This window comes from Oryctolagus cuniculus, chromosome 8 (assembly GCF_964237555.1).
Source record: "Oryctolagus cuniculus chromosome 8, mOryCun1.1, whole genome shotgun sequence".
In the NCBI taxonomy this organism is placed as follows: Eukaryota; Metazoa; Chordata; class Mammalia; order Lagomorpha; family Leporidae; genus Oryctolagus; species Oryctolagus cuniculus.
This window is the reverse complement of record NC_091439.1, coordinates 22,707,474-22,724,713: the sequence shown is the minus strand read 5'-3', so window position 1 is coordinate 22,724,713 and position 17,240 is coordinate 22,707,474. Positions and strand designations below refer to the sequence as shown.

Sequence of the window (17,240 nt, the reverse complement as noted above, 5' to 3'; positions counted from 1 at the left end):
TGATCTTTTCTGAATAGTGTAGTCTACTTATCTTAAGACATTACTGAGGACTAGTGAGCAAATCATTTTAACTCTATTTTAACTCTTAAGAAGTGTCAATGTGGTTTACAAATAAAGATCTTAGAGTATGTTTGAAATAGACCCAGGAAGAGCTTACTAAACAACAAAGAAAAAAACTCCAAACTCTTGACAAATTTTTCCATTTAACTGATGTTGATTTAAGTCTGCATCCTTAGAGTGGTCAGATTCTCTAATCAGGAGTAGATACTCTAGGGAAGGTGAGCTACCATTTAATCCCATCTCCAAAAAATACATATATTCCAGATGTGGCTACTACAAGTTTCAGTTATCTTTAGGTCTCCCCAACATCAGATTTTCTCAATTTGTGTAACAAATGTTAGAGATTCCTAAAAAATGAAGCATGTCATGTTGAAGGTGTGCTGATGGCTCAAAATATAGAGTAACTTGCTTGAATACTGTGGGGAGCAACTGGGAGCAACTCGGACTAGACTAAGTTACTGGAATTAAGACTTATTCTATGCATCTGCTTTCCCACAATATGGCGCTGAGAAGGGAAACAGCTTCTACACAGCTGCCTCCAGTTCAACCAATAAACTGTGGGACCTGCTCCTGATTGGAGGAGAGCAGCGTACTCGGCGTGTGGGCAGCCGAGTTGGGATTGGTGGAAGAGGACTATAAAGGAGGAGAGAGACGGCATGCACCAGGAACATCTAAGGGGAACATCTATCTGAAGGAACACCTGTGCAGCCCCCGAGAGAGCCGGCCGGCGGTGCGCCGCTCCCCCGCGGAAGTGGGGAATGTGGCAGGGGGAACCGCCCTTCCACGGAGGTGGAAGGGATGGTAGCCAACCCGGGAAGAACCCGCAGCAAACCCGGGAAGGACCAGCAGCCAACCCGGGAAGAACCAGCAGCAAACCCGGGGAGGGCCGAGCAGACGAAAGAACAGCGCAGGGTCCTGTGTCGTTCCTCCACGAAGACGGGGAGCGACAGAATACCATATAAGGTATTGGACTGAGCCCTTGATCCCTCACCATAGAACTGACTACCTAGATCTCATTCTTAAATGGTCCTGCATTTAGCCACTGAGTCCAGCAGATTTTTGTTATATTACTCAGTATTAACAGAGTTAGCTAATGTCACAAGCATCTTGAGATGAATCTTCCACTGGATTATTGTCAGAATATCAAAGGGACTGACTGTTCATATGTAAAGAAGGGTTTGTGTGCCTGTTTCATGCATGTTTACCATGAAATACCTGCACATGTGACAGAATTCAGTTCAAGGTTTGCTTTCTTTTCTTTTTCAATTTATTTGAAAGGCAGAGTTACAGAGAGAGAGAGAGTAAGAGAGAGAGAGAGAGAGGAGAGTTCTTTTTTCTGCTGGTTGACTCCTCAAATAGCTGCAACAGCCAGGCCTGGGCCATGCTGAAGCCAGGAGCCAGGAGGTTCATCCAGGTCTCCCACGTGGGTGCAGGGGGCCAAGGACTTGGGCCATCCTTTGCTGCATTGCTAGGTGCATTAGCAGGGATCTGGATTGGAAATGGAGCAGCTGGGACTTGAACCGGTGCCCATATGGGATGTGTGGCAGTACTGGCAGTGGTTTAACCTGCTGCACCACAGCACCAGCTTTCAGCACCCAGTGGCTTTCATTTTTATGAATGGGGTAGGAGAAGAATCTGTCTTTACACTAACACTCAGTCTTAAGGATCAGTGATAGTTATCAAAAGGATTCCAATTGCTATAGGTAGCCAAAGAGACTTAAATCACGTCGAGGCAAGTATTTTTCCAGTATCATGGCAACAACTCATCACCAACTCTGACATTATGTTGGCTATTTGTCACCCCCTCAATGCTACCACCTTTGTATCAGCAAAGGGAACACTAGAAGTCAGGAAGGATGCTCTTGTACCATTTCTAAACTCATATTTGGAAGCTTTCAGCAGGTCTCCGGGGAGATTGGCAGGTCATCAGGCTGCCTGAAGATACTACCATCTGCATATGTGAAAAAGCCAGGCCTCCAAATGTCCCAACAAACTGCTATCCTCCTGGAACAAGGGCCCCATTCAGATTCGAATTCCAAAACAAATACCCTCAGAATCAGGAACTGCTCCTTCAAAGTATCCTGGATTGGTGAGCTTTCGTCATGAAAACTGGCAGATATGTTCTCTCAACAACAATTTAAAAAGTGGCTTCTAAAGTGGTCAAAGGATGATGCAAATTTAGGGTCAGATAAATACCATCTGCATTTGCTGCCTCACAGTACAAGGGAGAAAAGAGCCCTGACCTCCTGTGATTGGAAATGGAGCAAGATCATAGGTAGGCCTGGTGCTGAGGTTGGAGCTCTGGATGCATGGAATAACTCATGTGAGCAGCTTTGACATTATTTGGCTCAGACAAATCAACCTAACCTCGCAGGAAATAATAATTAAATAATTAGTGAGTGTGCATGTACACTTTTTTGTACAGATTGGATTTCTACCTAAGAATTCAAGTCTAAATGCTGTTTGGCCAAATAATTCACCCAGGGCATAGCACTTAACTAACACAAATTTTCTTTATTTTTATTAAATCTATAAAATCTAATGATGGGGCTGGTGCCGTGGCTCACTTGGTTAATCTTCCACCTGCGGCGCTGATATCCCATATGGGCGCCAGGTTCTGGTCCCAGTTGGGGCGACGTGTTCTAGTCCCTGTTGCTTCTCTTCCAGTCCAGCTCTCTGCTGTGGCCCGGGAGGGCAGTGGAGGATGGCCCAAGTGCTTGGGCCTGCACCCGCATGGGAGACCAGGAGGAAGCATCTGGCTCCTGGCTTCGGATCGGCACAGCGCTGGCCGTGGCGGCCACTTGGAGAGTGAACCCACGGAAGGAAGATTTTTCTCTCTGTCTCTGTCTCTCTCTCACTGTCTATAACTCTACCTGTCAAATAAAAAATAAAACAAAATAAAATCTAATGATGTCCCTCCTAAAAAATGAGTATTGCCTTAGTTGTACAATGGTCACAAAAACATATGTGTTCTTAGGTCTTAATGAATTGTTACACAGTTTGTAGTAAAGAATATCAAATCATACAGGGAAGGTTTATAAAACACTGCTTAAATGAAAAGTATCTGTAACTTTTCGCCTTCCCATTCAGTGTAAGAGGGACTAGCTCACTTCCAAGGTTGCTCATGACTTCATGACTTCCAAAGTGTAAGAAAGTTTCAGAGCATGCTGTAGAGTAGTTGGAGGCAAAAGAGACTCTGGACTCAGACTTAGGGGCAAATCTCATATTTTCCTCTCACAAGTGTAATAATAAAAAATACCTTATACAATTGTTTTGAGGATTAAATCATGTAGTCTCCAGAAAGTAATAGCATATTGTTTACAACAAATGTTTTCATACTTAAAATACTTGGATATTCCGATTTTCTATTCAACTTTCTTTAAAATATAATTGTCTCCTAAGTTATCTATCCCAATAAACTTTGATTTTCTTATTTGTTTTCTTTTTTTGTGGGCATACTAAACCATGTTATCCTCACTGACTTCCATGGTTGTGTGTCCACTGCTGAAAGCAATGCTGAGACAGGGAATGAAGAGTACTGGATCAGGACAAAGAAGTGCTGGTTTGAAGTCTAGCTGTGTGGCTGACAGCAAACTGTTTAATTTTCCTGAACTTCACTTCAAAATTATTCCAAAAATTAAATGAGACACAGTACAAGTGCCTATCACTGAGTCAGCTTATAATAGATGCTAAATAATTATTAACTGATTCACTCCACTTGAAAGACAGTGTCATAGGGATCTCTCCTTAGTTCTATTGTAGCTCATTGATTAGTGCATCCTTGGTGTCTACCTGACGACTAAATATACCCAGACTTCACAAGTATAATACATTCCCAACTGTATTTGACCATATAACACAGGAGCCGAGTATGTGAATTTATTTGTTATTCACTAAAATGTCTGAATGTTCTGTTCAAGAATGCTTACAAGTTCAAGAATGCTATTTTCTTTGTGAGTGATGTCCAAACACATACAATGTTAAAAATAAATTACAGGGAAACATAGTGAGAAATGAAATTTACCAGGCAGAAGATCAAGAGGAATTAAGTGCCAAAGCTCTGGACCAAATATGTATAAAATTGATTTGACTTACTAAGTTTCACACAAATAGAGTTGTATTCAGGTAGTGTACACAGACACACACCCACACACACATCTTTAACTGTGTGACTACATCTTCAATCTGCTGCCCATTTAGAAATCTCATGAATAAATAAATATAAATAGGTTATTTTCATTTTTTAAATTCAGCTTTTTATCTGAAATTTAAAACCAAGCATGAACCAGCATATGAACAGAAAAGCTGTAAAGAGTGTGGTAAGTTGGGGAAGGTCCAATTTCTATGTTTTTTTCTAGGTAAAAGAACTTCATCCTCTATCTCTGCTTCTTGATTAAATTTGTCTTTTTATTTATAATTTTAGCAGATTTATACATGTTTACTTTTTAGAAAGTCAGAGTGACTGAGAAGGGGAGATAGAGAGAGGGAGAGAAGGGAGAGAAGGGAGAGTTCTTCCATCCCCTGGTTCACTCCACAAATGCTCACAAATGTTTTAGGCTCCAGGACAAAGGCAGGAGACATGAACTACAGCCTGATCTCCCATGTGGAGAGCAAGGACGCAAGTACGTGGACCAACTTCTCAGGGGCCTGAGACTCAAACTAGCAATCAGATATGAGATGCGAGCATCCTGAGAAGCTGCTTCACCTATGTTATATATTAATGTCAGCCATTGCAAAACACACTGGACACTGGAGTAAGGGAAAGGGTTTTTTGGGGAACACCATACAGACCGGAGTGAAGGGGCGGTGAAGGAAAAAGAGAAGGAGACTGTAAGAGAGAGAGACAGAGAGGAGGGAGAAGAGAGACAGAGAGGAGGAGAGGAGCCAAGAGAGGCCAAGAGAGCGCAGGAGAGAAGGACCAAGAGAGCACGTGTGCAGGAACAGGCCCTTTTAAAACTTCACCTGAGGGCGGGCAGGGAAGCAGGAGCAGTGAATCCCATTAGGATGGGGGTGGAGCCTGGCTCAGGTAGCTGGGCCATGTGGCCACCTGGCTAAAACTGCACCAGTTTCCTAACAACCTACTGTGTCAAAATGTCTGTCCCTAGTTCTGTTCGTTTTTTAAGCTTCTTTTAATTTTTGTTTTGGATTACTTCTAGACTTGAAGCATGGAGTACTTTCACTCCAAAAATTTGCTGGATGATTTAAGGTAAATGTTTTCTGTCTGTTCCACCTCATGTCTATGTATCCTTTGGGATTCAGCTTCAGTGTCACAGAGCAAGTTTTTCTTGTATTCCTGCTTCTTATTCAGGACCAACAATACACCCTTCCTTTGCAATGTTAAAGCACTATGCATAACAAAATTAGAACTGTGGTTTTCTTGACTTTAGCCACTAAGCTGAAAATCTTTAAGGTAGGAATTTCATTTGTTTTCTCTTGAGTCCAATCCGTGAGCACAGTGCCCAGCACAAAGTGATTGCTCAATAGATATTTGTTCAAATGAAAGGAATATATTTAAAAACAGTTTGATGGCCGGCGCCGCAGCTCATCAGTTTTATGTGCCCTTTATGTATTAGGATTACGGACATTCTTTAATTTCTGCTATTTATATTGTTGCTGTTATTTACAAAAGTTGAATGGGGGTGGGCCTTGTGGTCCAGTGAGTTGATACTGCTTGCGATGCTGGCATCACCTCTGAGTGCTGCTTTGAGTCTTGACTGCTCTGCTTTTGACTCAGCTCTGTGCTAATGTGTGTGGCAAAGCAGTGGATGATGACCCAAGTACTAGGGTCCTGCCACCTACTTAGGACACCTGGAAGGCCGGCGCCGCGGCTCACTAGGCTAATCCTCCGCCTTGCGGCGCCGGCACACCGGGTTCTAGTCCCGGTTGCCCCTCTTCCAGGCCAGCTCTCTGCTGTGGCCAGGGAGTGCAGTGGAGGATAGCCCAGGTGCTTGGGCCCTGCACCCCATGGGAGACTAGGAGAAGCACCTGGCTCCTGCCTTCGGATCAGCGCGGTGCGCTGCAGCGCGCCAGCCGTGGCGGCCATTGGAGGGTGAACCAACAGCAAAGGAAGACCTTTCTCTCTGTCTCTCTCTCTCTCACTGTCCACTCTGCCTGTCAATAAATAAATAAATAAATAAATAAATAAAATAAAAACAAGTTTGTGTATCTAAATTTATTCCAATGTAATCCCCAAGTTTCCACTAGTCCAAGAAGAATGCTTCTTTATTATAGCTTCCTGAAGGGAAGCTTGATGTTTTATGATGATTTAAAAATTAATTAATTTATTTTTATTTGTTTCAAAGGGAAAGAGAGAGAGAGAGAGAAGGGAGAGAGAGAGAGAGCGCGTGAGCGAGTGAGCGCAAGCCCATCCACTGGTTTACTCTCAAATACCTGCCACAAAATTGGCTGTACTGGGCTGAATCAGCAGAAATGAATTCAATATGGGTCTCCAAAGTGAGTGGCAGGGACACAAGTACTTGAGCTATTAATTATACTTCCCAGGATGCCAATTAGTTGGAAACTGAGATGGAGAGTTGAGCAAGAACTCTCTCCCAGTCACTCCCAAATAGAATGCAGATGTCCCGAACAGTGGTTTATCTGGTACGTCAAATGCCTGCCCCAACATATACTTTCTACAAAAGCAAATTCTGATTTGTGTTGCAGTGATGGGTTTCAGCTCCTCACTGTGCTATGTGGGAGAGTAATACCAAATTCCTAATGCATGAAAGGTGTGACACACAACATACAATGGGTTAAGTTTATGGAAGTGAATTCATCTCCTGGTTTCTCTTATGCACATGACCAAGAGTTCCACTTGAGATATTTTTTTTCTGCTTTACAAAAGAAAAAATATTAACTACTCCTTCCTACCCAACAAAAGGGACAAGGGCATTTGCCTGGCCTATCAGTCAAATAAAGGATGATTTTCTTTAATTGATCAGAACTCATTCTCTCGGACAGGGATATTTCATTTATCTGATGGTCCCAATATCAAAATGGCAAACCTGCAAAATACACAGAGGAATAATAGCTGAATTTAAGAGAGCTGATTTATTAATAATATATAAACGGTTGTCCAGAGGAGAGGGAAGAATGCTAGAGTAGAGAGAAATATAGCTTCTAGTTAATAAGAGTCCTATATAAAATAGGATTGTATTCATTTAGGATGGCAGACTTCTTAATGTCATTTCAATTTGTTTGTAGAGATAAGAGAATACACTTGATTTTCTTTACAAGGAAAATAAAAAAAAAAACAGAGAACAATTTATACACTCAAGCTGCTATATGTCTCATCTCTCAAAAACAGTCTGTAAAAAGTTTATATTTTAACTGTCAGTATTTTATTAAGAGGTACCACATTGTTAAAGATACTATATTCCTTCAAGGAAATAATCATTCTATTCTGTGTTTTAAGTAGGCAGTATTGTCTCCATCTAAAAAGGGAGAAACTAAGCAAAAAAGATACTAAGTTTTTTGGACACAGCAATACTACTAATAAGGCAACAAGAGAATTAAGCTATTACACATTTTTGTTTCTGTGATCTCTGGGGTTAATTTGTCTAATATTTCTAAATGACACGCAGAAAAAAGAACAGTTAGGGCAACAATGGACTCCAACAGACTTTTACCATTTCAGGTAAAATGAAATAACTAAACAACTATCAACAAATGAGTATCTAATATGCTAAATACAAAAGACAGAATGAATGAATAAAAATATTGTATAAACCCCTATATTGAAAATAACTTCACAAGCAGTTGCAGTACAACACATAGTAACCAGAAGGTAGAATAGTTCATTACTGCCTTCCCCTCCTAATAATATGGAATGTTTATTTAAAAAAACTGCATATTATTCTATAATGTAGCACTAACATGGCCTTTGTTAATCAGAGGTCAATTCAAATATATAAATAGTCACTGGATGTCCATCATGGATTAAAATTTACATTGAAGTTCACGTTGAACTTTTTTGGTAGTTAAAATTGTGTTGTCTAAGCAATAAGTCATCTTTCTTTGTTCATCTTCCTGCTCCTGGGTGTAATGGGAGAGGGTATCACTACGGTACTGCAGCTTTTGGCTTTGGTTGATGATTTACAGTATCACCTTTAAATGTTATTCTAGCACAGCATCTGCAAGGGAAATCAATTGCATATTCCATACGGGTTCTTTTTCTCTTCTGAAAATTTAATATGCATTTTAATATTTTCAAAAAGTGATTTTTGCAGATAGTGTCTTATTGGTTTCTAATTTGAAGGCACAAAAATCACAGTCCAATGCTGTGGCACAATAGGTTAAGCTACTACTTGAGACTTCCATACCCTATACTGGTACCCTGTTTGGAGTCCCATCTGCTCTGCTTCTGATCCAATCTATTGCTAACATATCATGGTGGAGGACAGTAGTTAGCAGATGATGGTTAAAGTTCTTGGGACCCTGCCACCCGATGTGGGAGACCCAAAGAAGTGCCAGACTCAGTTTCTACCCAGCTAAGGCCTGGTTGTTGCATGCATTTGGTTTATGAATCAGCAGATGGAAGATCTCTCTCTCTCTCTCTCTCTCTCTCTATCTCTATCTCTCTCCATCTTACTTTCAAATAACTGAAAATAAATGGAAAAACATTTAAAAATTCACATAATGTGTTCACTTGCTTATATTGGTTTAAGTGCCCCCCCCAACACTTTTTATCATTTGGTCTGAACTAAAGATTTCAAACTGTTATATATGCAACATCTGTGAAATCTGAATTAATTCAGACAAAAAAGCTTTTAAAATCCTTTCAGTTGTAAATGTCAAACACTCACACACTCTAGATGGAGAAAAAGCCATGCAAGAAAAAATAGTAAGGTGAAAGCGTATAAAAGCCTGAAAAATAATTGTGTTCTTGTGTATTTTAAACACACAGTTACAAATTCATTTCCAGTATCATCACTCAGGTACAGAGAAAAATTATGTAATGTCCTTGCAGTTTCTCTTCTCAGAATATTCTAAGAAATATTAATGAAAGAAATGTCTCCTCAAAATATGTTTTTTGTTAGATATACATAAAGGATTTCAAAATCATATTTAAACTATCAGTGTTCTCTAACATATTTATATCTGATATCTTCCTTTGGTCATTCCCCAAAGCAGTAAGAGAAAAAGGAATTTAGACAAAATTCTATAGAAAACCTTCTAATCTTTAATCAATTGAAATTATCTTTATTTTTAAATATTTCTTAATTAAAAATGTTTTCAATACACATAAAACCATACATTTGTATGGGGTACCATGTATTTCCATTGTCTAATGTTCAATCAAGATAAAAATATCTATAAATCTCTGAAAAAATTTAACATTTCTTGGGGCCAGAATTGTGGTGCAGTGGGTTTTGCCATTGTCTGCAAAGCCAGCATCCCACAATGGAGCACTGATTCAAGACCTGGCTGTTCTGCTTTATCATGCCTGGGAAGAGACTGGAAGGTGACCCAAGGGCTTGGGTCCCTGATACTAATGTGGGAGACCAGAATAGTTTCTGGCTCCTGGCTTTAGCCTGACATAGCCCAGGCCCTGGTGGCTAGATGGGGGGTGAATTAGCAGATAGAAGATCTGTGTGTAGGTGTATCTCTCTGCCCCATCATCACTCTGCCTTTCAAATGAATAAATATATTTTTTAAATTACCAGTTCTTTATGGTGAAAAACATTCAAAATCTTTTATACATTTTGTCTTAAATGTCAGGATTTCATTCTCATATTGCTGAGTAATAGTCCATTGTATCTATAGAACACATTTACTTTTTTTTTTAAGATTTATTTATTTACTTGAAAGAGTTATAGAGAGGCAGAAGCAGAGACATAGAGAAAGAGAGAGAGAGGTCTTCTATCCACTGATTCACTCCCCAGATGGCCACAATGGTTGGTGCTGTACCAATCTGCAGCCAGGAGCTAGGAGCTTCTTCAGGTCTCCCACGTGGGTGCAGGGGCCCAAAGACTTGGGCCATCTTCTACTGCTTTCCCAGGCCACAGCAGAGAGCTGGATCAGCAGTGGAGCAACTGGGACTCAAACCAGCACCCATATGAGTCTGCAGCCAGCGGCTTTACCTGCTATGCCACAGTGTCGTCCCCATAACACATTTTCTTTATCCAGTCATCCGTTGGTGGACATCTACGTTGATTCCACACCTTATTATGAATTGGACTGCAAAACCATGAGGATGCAGGTGTCTCTTTTGTATGTTTACTTCATCTCCTTTGCATATATTCCCAGAAGTGGCATAGTCATGTCATCTAACAGAATCACTTTTAGTTTTAGAGGAATATCCATGCTATTTTCCATAATGATTCACTAATTCACATTCCCACCAACAATATATTAAGGATCTCTTTTTTCCACAACCTCACCACATTTGGCTATTTTGTGACTTTTTGATAATAGTCATTCTAACAAGAGAGATGACACCTCATTGGTTTTTTTTTAATCTGTGCTTTACTTAAATTCCTTATATACCCTGGTTATTCAGTCCTTATCAGATATATAACAAATATTTTTTTCTGTTCTTACATTGTTTCTTCATTCTGTTGATTGTTTTCTTTTTTATTCAGAAATTCTTTGGTTTGATGAAATCCCATTTGTCTATTTTGCTTTTGTTTCCTATTATTTTAAGGTCTGATCCCCCCAAATTCTTGCATAGTCCAATGTCCTGAAGCATTTCCCCTATGTTTTCCTCTAGCAGTTTCAAAGCTTCAGGTTCTAATTTAGGACTTTAATCCATTTTGAGTTTATTTTTGTACATTATGAGATATAGGGGCCTGATTTCATTCTTATGCATGTAGATATCCATGTTCCCAGAACTAGTTATTAAAAGTACTATCTTCATTCTGATGCATGTTTGTAGCACCTTCAACTGACTGCACACACATATACACACACATTTACTTCTAGGGACTTTATTTTATTTCATTGGTCAATTCATTTGTTTTAATGACAATACCATGCAGTCTTAAATACTATAGATTTGTAATATAATGCCTCCTGATTTGTTTTTTTCAAGACTGCATTGGCTATTCAGGCTCTTTTTAGAGTCCACACACATTTTGTAGTGTTTTCTCTAGTTTTGTGAACAATGTCATTGATATTTTGATAGAGATGGCCATGAACCCATAATTTGTTAGGACTTCTAGGTTTATGTTGAATAAAAGTACTGGAAGTTGGTATCCTTGCCTTATTATAGATCAAAGACAGGAAAAACTTCAGCTTTCCTCCATAGTATGATACTAGCTATTTGCTTGTTATATACGACCTTTATTATGCTCAGGTATGTCTCTTCTGTACATAATTTGCTCAGAGTTTTATCATGAATGGGTATTAAATTTATCAAATGCCATATTTGTGTCTATAGAAATGATACAAATTTTTGTTTTTCATTCTGTGGTATGATGCATCATGTTTATTGATTTGCATATACAGAATGTTTCTTGTATCCCTGGGATGAGTCCCATTTGATCATGGTGAGTCAATATGCTCAATGCACTGTTGGATTTATTTTGCTAGTATTTTGCTGAGGATTTTACATCTGTTTGTTCATCAAATATGTTAGCCTATAGCTTTCTTTTGTCATTTTTCTCTTATCTGGTTTTTAATGCCGTGGTAATGCTTTCCTCATAGAATGAGTTTGGAAGAATTTACTCTTTGTTTATTTTCTGAAATGATTTAAGAAGGATTGGTCTTATTTACTTAAATGTTTGTTAGAATTCAGCAATGAAACCATAGGGTCCTGGTTTTTTCTTTGTTGGGAGACTATTATGTATTCAATTTGACTACTCCTTATTGATCTGCTTAAGCATGTTATCAATTTATGATTCAATATTGATGAGATATATATATATATCCAAGAAATTGTCCATTTCTATAATGTTCTCAAACTTTTGCCTCTTCATTATAATCTCTAGCAATCTTTTGTATCTCTGTGGTGTCTAGTGTTATATTTCTGTTTTCATCTCTGATTTTATGTATTTGTGTCTTTTTTTCTTAGTCTAGCTGAGTTTGTAAATTTTGCTGACCTTTTCAAAGAACCAGCTCCTCATTTCTTTTTTTCTTCCCCTCTCCTCTGCCTTTTAAAGAAGTTTTTAACCCTCTGCCACTCATTTGTGGTCTGAAATTAATTATTCGTTTCTTTATATCCATTTTAGATTTGATTTGTTCCTAATTTTATAGTCCCTTGAAGTATAATGATAAGTTGTTTGTATGAAATATTCCTGCTTTTTTGGCACAGGCATCAATTATTATAAATTTCCCTCTCATTTATTTGAGATAAGTTGTTTAATTTATATAGTTTTAAAAATTTTCCTATTATTGATTTCTAGTTTTATTGTATTTTGAACAGATACTTGATATGATTTCTATTTTTACAAATTTGTTAACAGTTGTTTTGTGACCTATCATATGATTTATCTTGGATGATAGTTCTTGTGTTGTTGACAAGAATATGTATTCTTCAGCTATTGTATGGAGTGTTCTGTAGATGTAGGAATCTATCTCTACCTTTATATCAATGAACATTTGCTTTACGTATTTAGGTGCCTGATGTTGGGTGCATATTTTTAACAGTTGCTATTTCCTCTCACTGAGTTGTTTCATCATTGCATAGTTTTCTTCATCTGTTTTTACTGATGTTGATTTGAAATATATTTTAAACTAACATAAGTATGGCTGTTCCTGCTTTCTTTTGGGTTCCCTTCGCATGAAATATTTTATTCCAACTTTTTATGTTCATCCTTACAGATGAAGTGAATGTCTTGTAAGCAGCATATAACTGGGTCTTATTTCATTTATCCAGTCAGTCTCTCTTTTAATTGAAGAATTTTAGTACATTTATATTTAAAGCAATTATTGATAGATAAGGTCTTACTATTGTCTTTGATAATTGTTTTTTAGTCTCATTGAAGTTCTTTTCTTGCATTCTCTTTTACAATATTGATTTGTAATTCTAATATTTTCTGTAGTAGTGTGCCTTGATTCATTGCCTATGATTTTTGATAATCCTTTTATAGATTTTTGCATTGTGTTTGCCATAAAGCATACTAAAACTTATGGATATAAAATTATTATGAAATAATAATTTAACACTGGTAATAAAGATGTGGATAAACACAGCAAAGAAACAAAGAGATAAGACAAAGAAGATAGAGATAAGACAGAGATAAGAAACATTAAAAAAGAACTCTATATTTGTGCTCCATTTCTCTCCACATTTTGAATATTTTACCACTTTCTTGTTACTGTCTCTTAACATTTTGATGTAATTATTGTTTTAATCTTTACACTAATACGATATGAGTCATTTATATACTATGTTTATAATATCAGAGCATTCCAAATATATCTGTAGAGTTATTATCAGTAAGTTCTCTAACTTCTGATATTTTCTTCTTACTCATTAGCATCTCTTTCTTTCAGTTGGAATAACACCCTGTAACATTTCTTATAATGCAGGTTTTGTGCTCATAAATTCTCTTAGCTTTTCTTTGTTGGTGAGCATCTTTATCACTTGTTTATATTGGAATGATAGCTTTTCTGGGTGCACTATTCTTGGCTGATGATTTTTATTTTCCTGTCAGTGCTCTTAATGTCCCTCTCAGTCTGTAAAGTTTCTGCTGATAAGTCTGCAGTCAGACAAATTAAGACTCTGTTATATGCTTCTTTTCTCTTGCAGTATTGGGAATCATTTACTTTTAGCCTTGGGGAACTTGATAATAACATATATTTGGGTATACCTGGTTAAATTGACCTTGACTAATGGCTTCTAGCTTTCTCGTACATGGATAGTGATATCTTTCTCTAGATTTGGCAAGCTTTTTGCTATTATATCTTTGAATATGCTTTCTACTCTTTTGGTAATCTAAAATCCTTCTCGAATCCCAGTAACTTGGATATTTTCTCCTTTCATGCTGTCTAAATTTTCCATATTCTTTCTTCATTTATCTTGAGGTTTTTTTGTCCTCCAAATGCTCACTTTCAAGTAAACTGTCTTCAATCTCATTGATTCTTTCTTTTCTTTGATCTATTCTGCTTTTTATATCTTCCATTGCATTTTAAATTTTGCTTAGTCTACTTTTTGGTTGAAGCATTTATTTATTTTAATTACTTCTATCTGTCAATTTCTCTGTTTGGGTATTAAATCATTTATCTGAGTTCTTTTGCAGTTCATTGAGATTCCTTAATATAGTTATTTTGAAGTCTTCATCTGAGAATTTGAAATTTTCAATTCCTAGATGGTTGGCTCTCTCTATATATTTTATCCATTTTGTGAGCTCATGGTTCTCTGTAATTTTTTGACACTTGTTGCACAGTGTAGGATTATAGTAATCTGCATTTGTTTGTGAATGCCCTTCCAGAAATTCTGGGCAACCTATTTATTTCCTCTTTGACTATGGAGATTTCTACTATTTCTACACTAGATAGTACCCATAAGTCAAAATTTGCCCCAGGTCCATTGTTGATACATTTTTCCTGTTCATTTGTATAATACTTACTAATCTGCAGTTGGTGTGTTATTCAGAATATAGTGGGAAATAACCTAAAAAGGGTAAAGCATCTCTCAGCCTTTTCCTACAGCATAGAACCAGACACCTAGTTTTGTGATCATCATTGACACAATGCTAGATCACACTCAAGCTAACAAGGCATCAAAAACAATACAGCGATTGCTTTGGCAGAATGTATACTAAAATTGGAGCAATACAGAGAAGATTAGCATGTCCTCTGCTCAAGGGTGACATGAAAATTTCTGAAGACTTCTATATTTTTGTCTACAGTAAAAATTATAACACATTAAAGAAAGAAATAGAAGATGACACAAAATAATGGAAAATCTGTCCATTTATGGACTAGAATTAATATCATCAATATGTCCATACCATTTACAGATTCAATGTCATCCCCCCAAAATTACCAATGACATTTTTCTCAGATCTAGAAACACAATGCTAAAATTCATATGGAAACACAAGAGACTTTGAATAAAGGTCTTGAATAAAGCAATCTTATACAATATAAACAAAGCCAGAGGCATCACAATACCAGATTTCAGGATATACTACAGGACATTTATAATCAAAATAGTCTGGTACTGGCACAAAAATAAACATATAGACTAATAGAACAGAATAGAAATCCCAGAAATCCATCAACACATCTGTAACCAACTAAACTTTGACAAAGAATCAATCCCTGTATAAAGGACAGTTTTCTCTACAAATGCTGCTTGAAAAATTGGATCTCTGCATGCATAAATATGAGACAAGAACCCTACCTTACACCTTAAAAAAGAAATCAGCTCAAATTGGATCAAGGATCTAAATCTATGAACTGGTACCATCAAATTACTAGAGGAAAACATTAGGGAAACTCTAAAACTTCTTGGAAAAGATCCCAGAAATACAGGTAATCAAAGCCAAAATAAACAAATGGAATTACATCAAGATAAGAAGCTTCTGCACTGTGAAGAAAAAAAATTCAACAAATTCGACAAAGCAAAGAGGTAACTGACAGTGGGAGAAAATATTTGCAAACTATGGAACTGAAAAATATGAAGAATATATAACAAGCTCAAAAACTTCAACAACAGCAAAACAATCCAGTTAAGAAATGGGCAAATGACTTGAACAGGCATTTTTCAAAAGATGAAATTTAAATGGCCAACAGATGCATGGAAAAATGCTCAAGATCACTAACCATCAGGGAAACACAAATCAAAATCACAATGAGGTTTCACCTCAACCCAGTTAGAGTGGCTCTCACACAGAAATCAAAAAGTAGTAAATGCTAGTGTGGATTTGAGGGAAAAGGTGCCCTAATCCACTGTTGGTGGGAATGTACACTGGTGCAGCCACTGTGAAATAGAGTATGGAGATACATTAGATTGTGAATATAGACCTACCATATGATCCAGTCATCCTATTCCTGGGAATTTACCCAAACTAGAATAAATCAGCATATGAAAGAGTTATCTGTAACCCCATGTTCATTGCAGCACAATTCATAATAGCTATCATAGGGAATCAAACCAAATGCCCATCCATCAATGAATGGATAAACAAAATGTGATATATATTTAATATGGAGTACTAATCATCCATAAAAAAGAATGAAATCCTATCTTTTGCAATGAAATGGATGCTACTGAAATCCACTATACTTAGTCAAATAAGCCAAAAAGAAAAATACCATATGTTTTCTCTGATCTGTGGTAGTTAATAGAGTGCAAAAAACATAATTGATATTTTGAGATTTGAGTATTGTTTCTAGCCCTTGTCTCTACTGTTGAGGAACAATGTTTTTTTTTCTTCTTACTGTTTGCTGAATTATTTACTTAGTGGAGGGTTAAGCTTATGATTATTAAAAAATACATGAAACTATGTCATTGTAAAAACTGAAAGAATAAGACAGGAAGGAAGAGGGAGGTTTGGAGCATGGGTGGGAGGGAGGCTAAAGTGGGAAGTATCACTATGTTCCTGAATCTGTATATATGGAATACATGGAATTTGTTCACTATATTTAAATAAAAAAATTTAAAAATAAAATAATTAAATATAAATTTAAGAAAATATTTAAAAAACACAAAAAAGTGCAGCCTGGGAATGGGCCCTATATATTACAGGGATTCATTTTCTTTAGGCACCTGAAGTATTAATAGTTTTCATCAATAAAAAATCTGGACTTTGTCAAATGCCTTTTTCCGTGTTGATAGATATGATATGTGACTTTTGTCTTTCAGTGTGTTGGTATGGTTTGGATAATGGCTTGAGTGTCCCTCAAAGGTCTATGATAAAAAAACGTGGTTACCAGGGTGTTGCTATTGGGAGTTCAGAGGGACCTTTCAGATGTGAGGTCTAGTAGGTGGTCCTAAGGTCTTAGAGTCTTGTACTCTCTAGGGATTGTGGGACTTTAGTCGTCTGACTTCCTTCTTGACAATGTGTGCTCTTCCAAACATACACACACATACTCCCACCACTATGTGCTGCCATCTATCACCCACACCAGTGCCCATACCAATGGAATCACCCTAGCTTTGACTTTGAACCCCCAAAATTGTGAGCTACAGAAACTCTTTCTTTTTATAATTTTGGCTGCTGTCGCTCCCCCTCTTTGTGGAGGAACGACACAGGACCCTGCACTGTTCTTTTGTCTGCTCGGCCCTT

At 37.3% G+C, this 17,240-nt stretch overlaps 1 non-coding gene across 1 annotated transcript; it reads left to right on the top strand.

Moving 5' to 3' along the window:
• Positions 1-14,743: 14,743 nt before the first annotated feature.
• LOC127483387 (U6 spliceosomal RNA) lies at positions 14,744-14,847 on the top strand. The gene has a single exon (XR_007909560.2). It is a non-coding gene; the product is annotated as a U6 spliceosomal RNA (small nuclear RNA).
• The last annotated feature ends 2,393 nt before the right edge of the window (positions 14,848-17,240 follow it).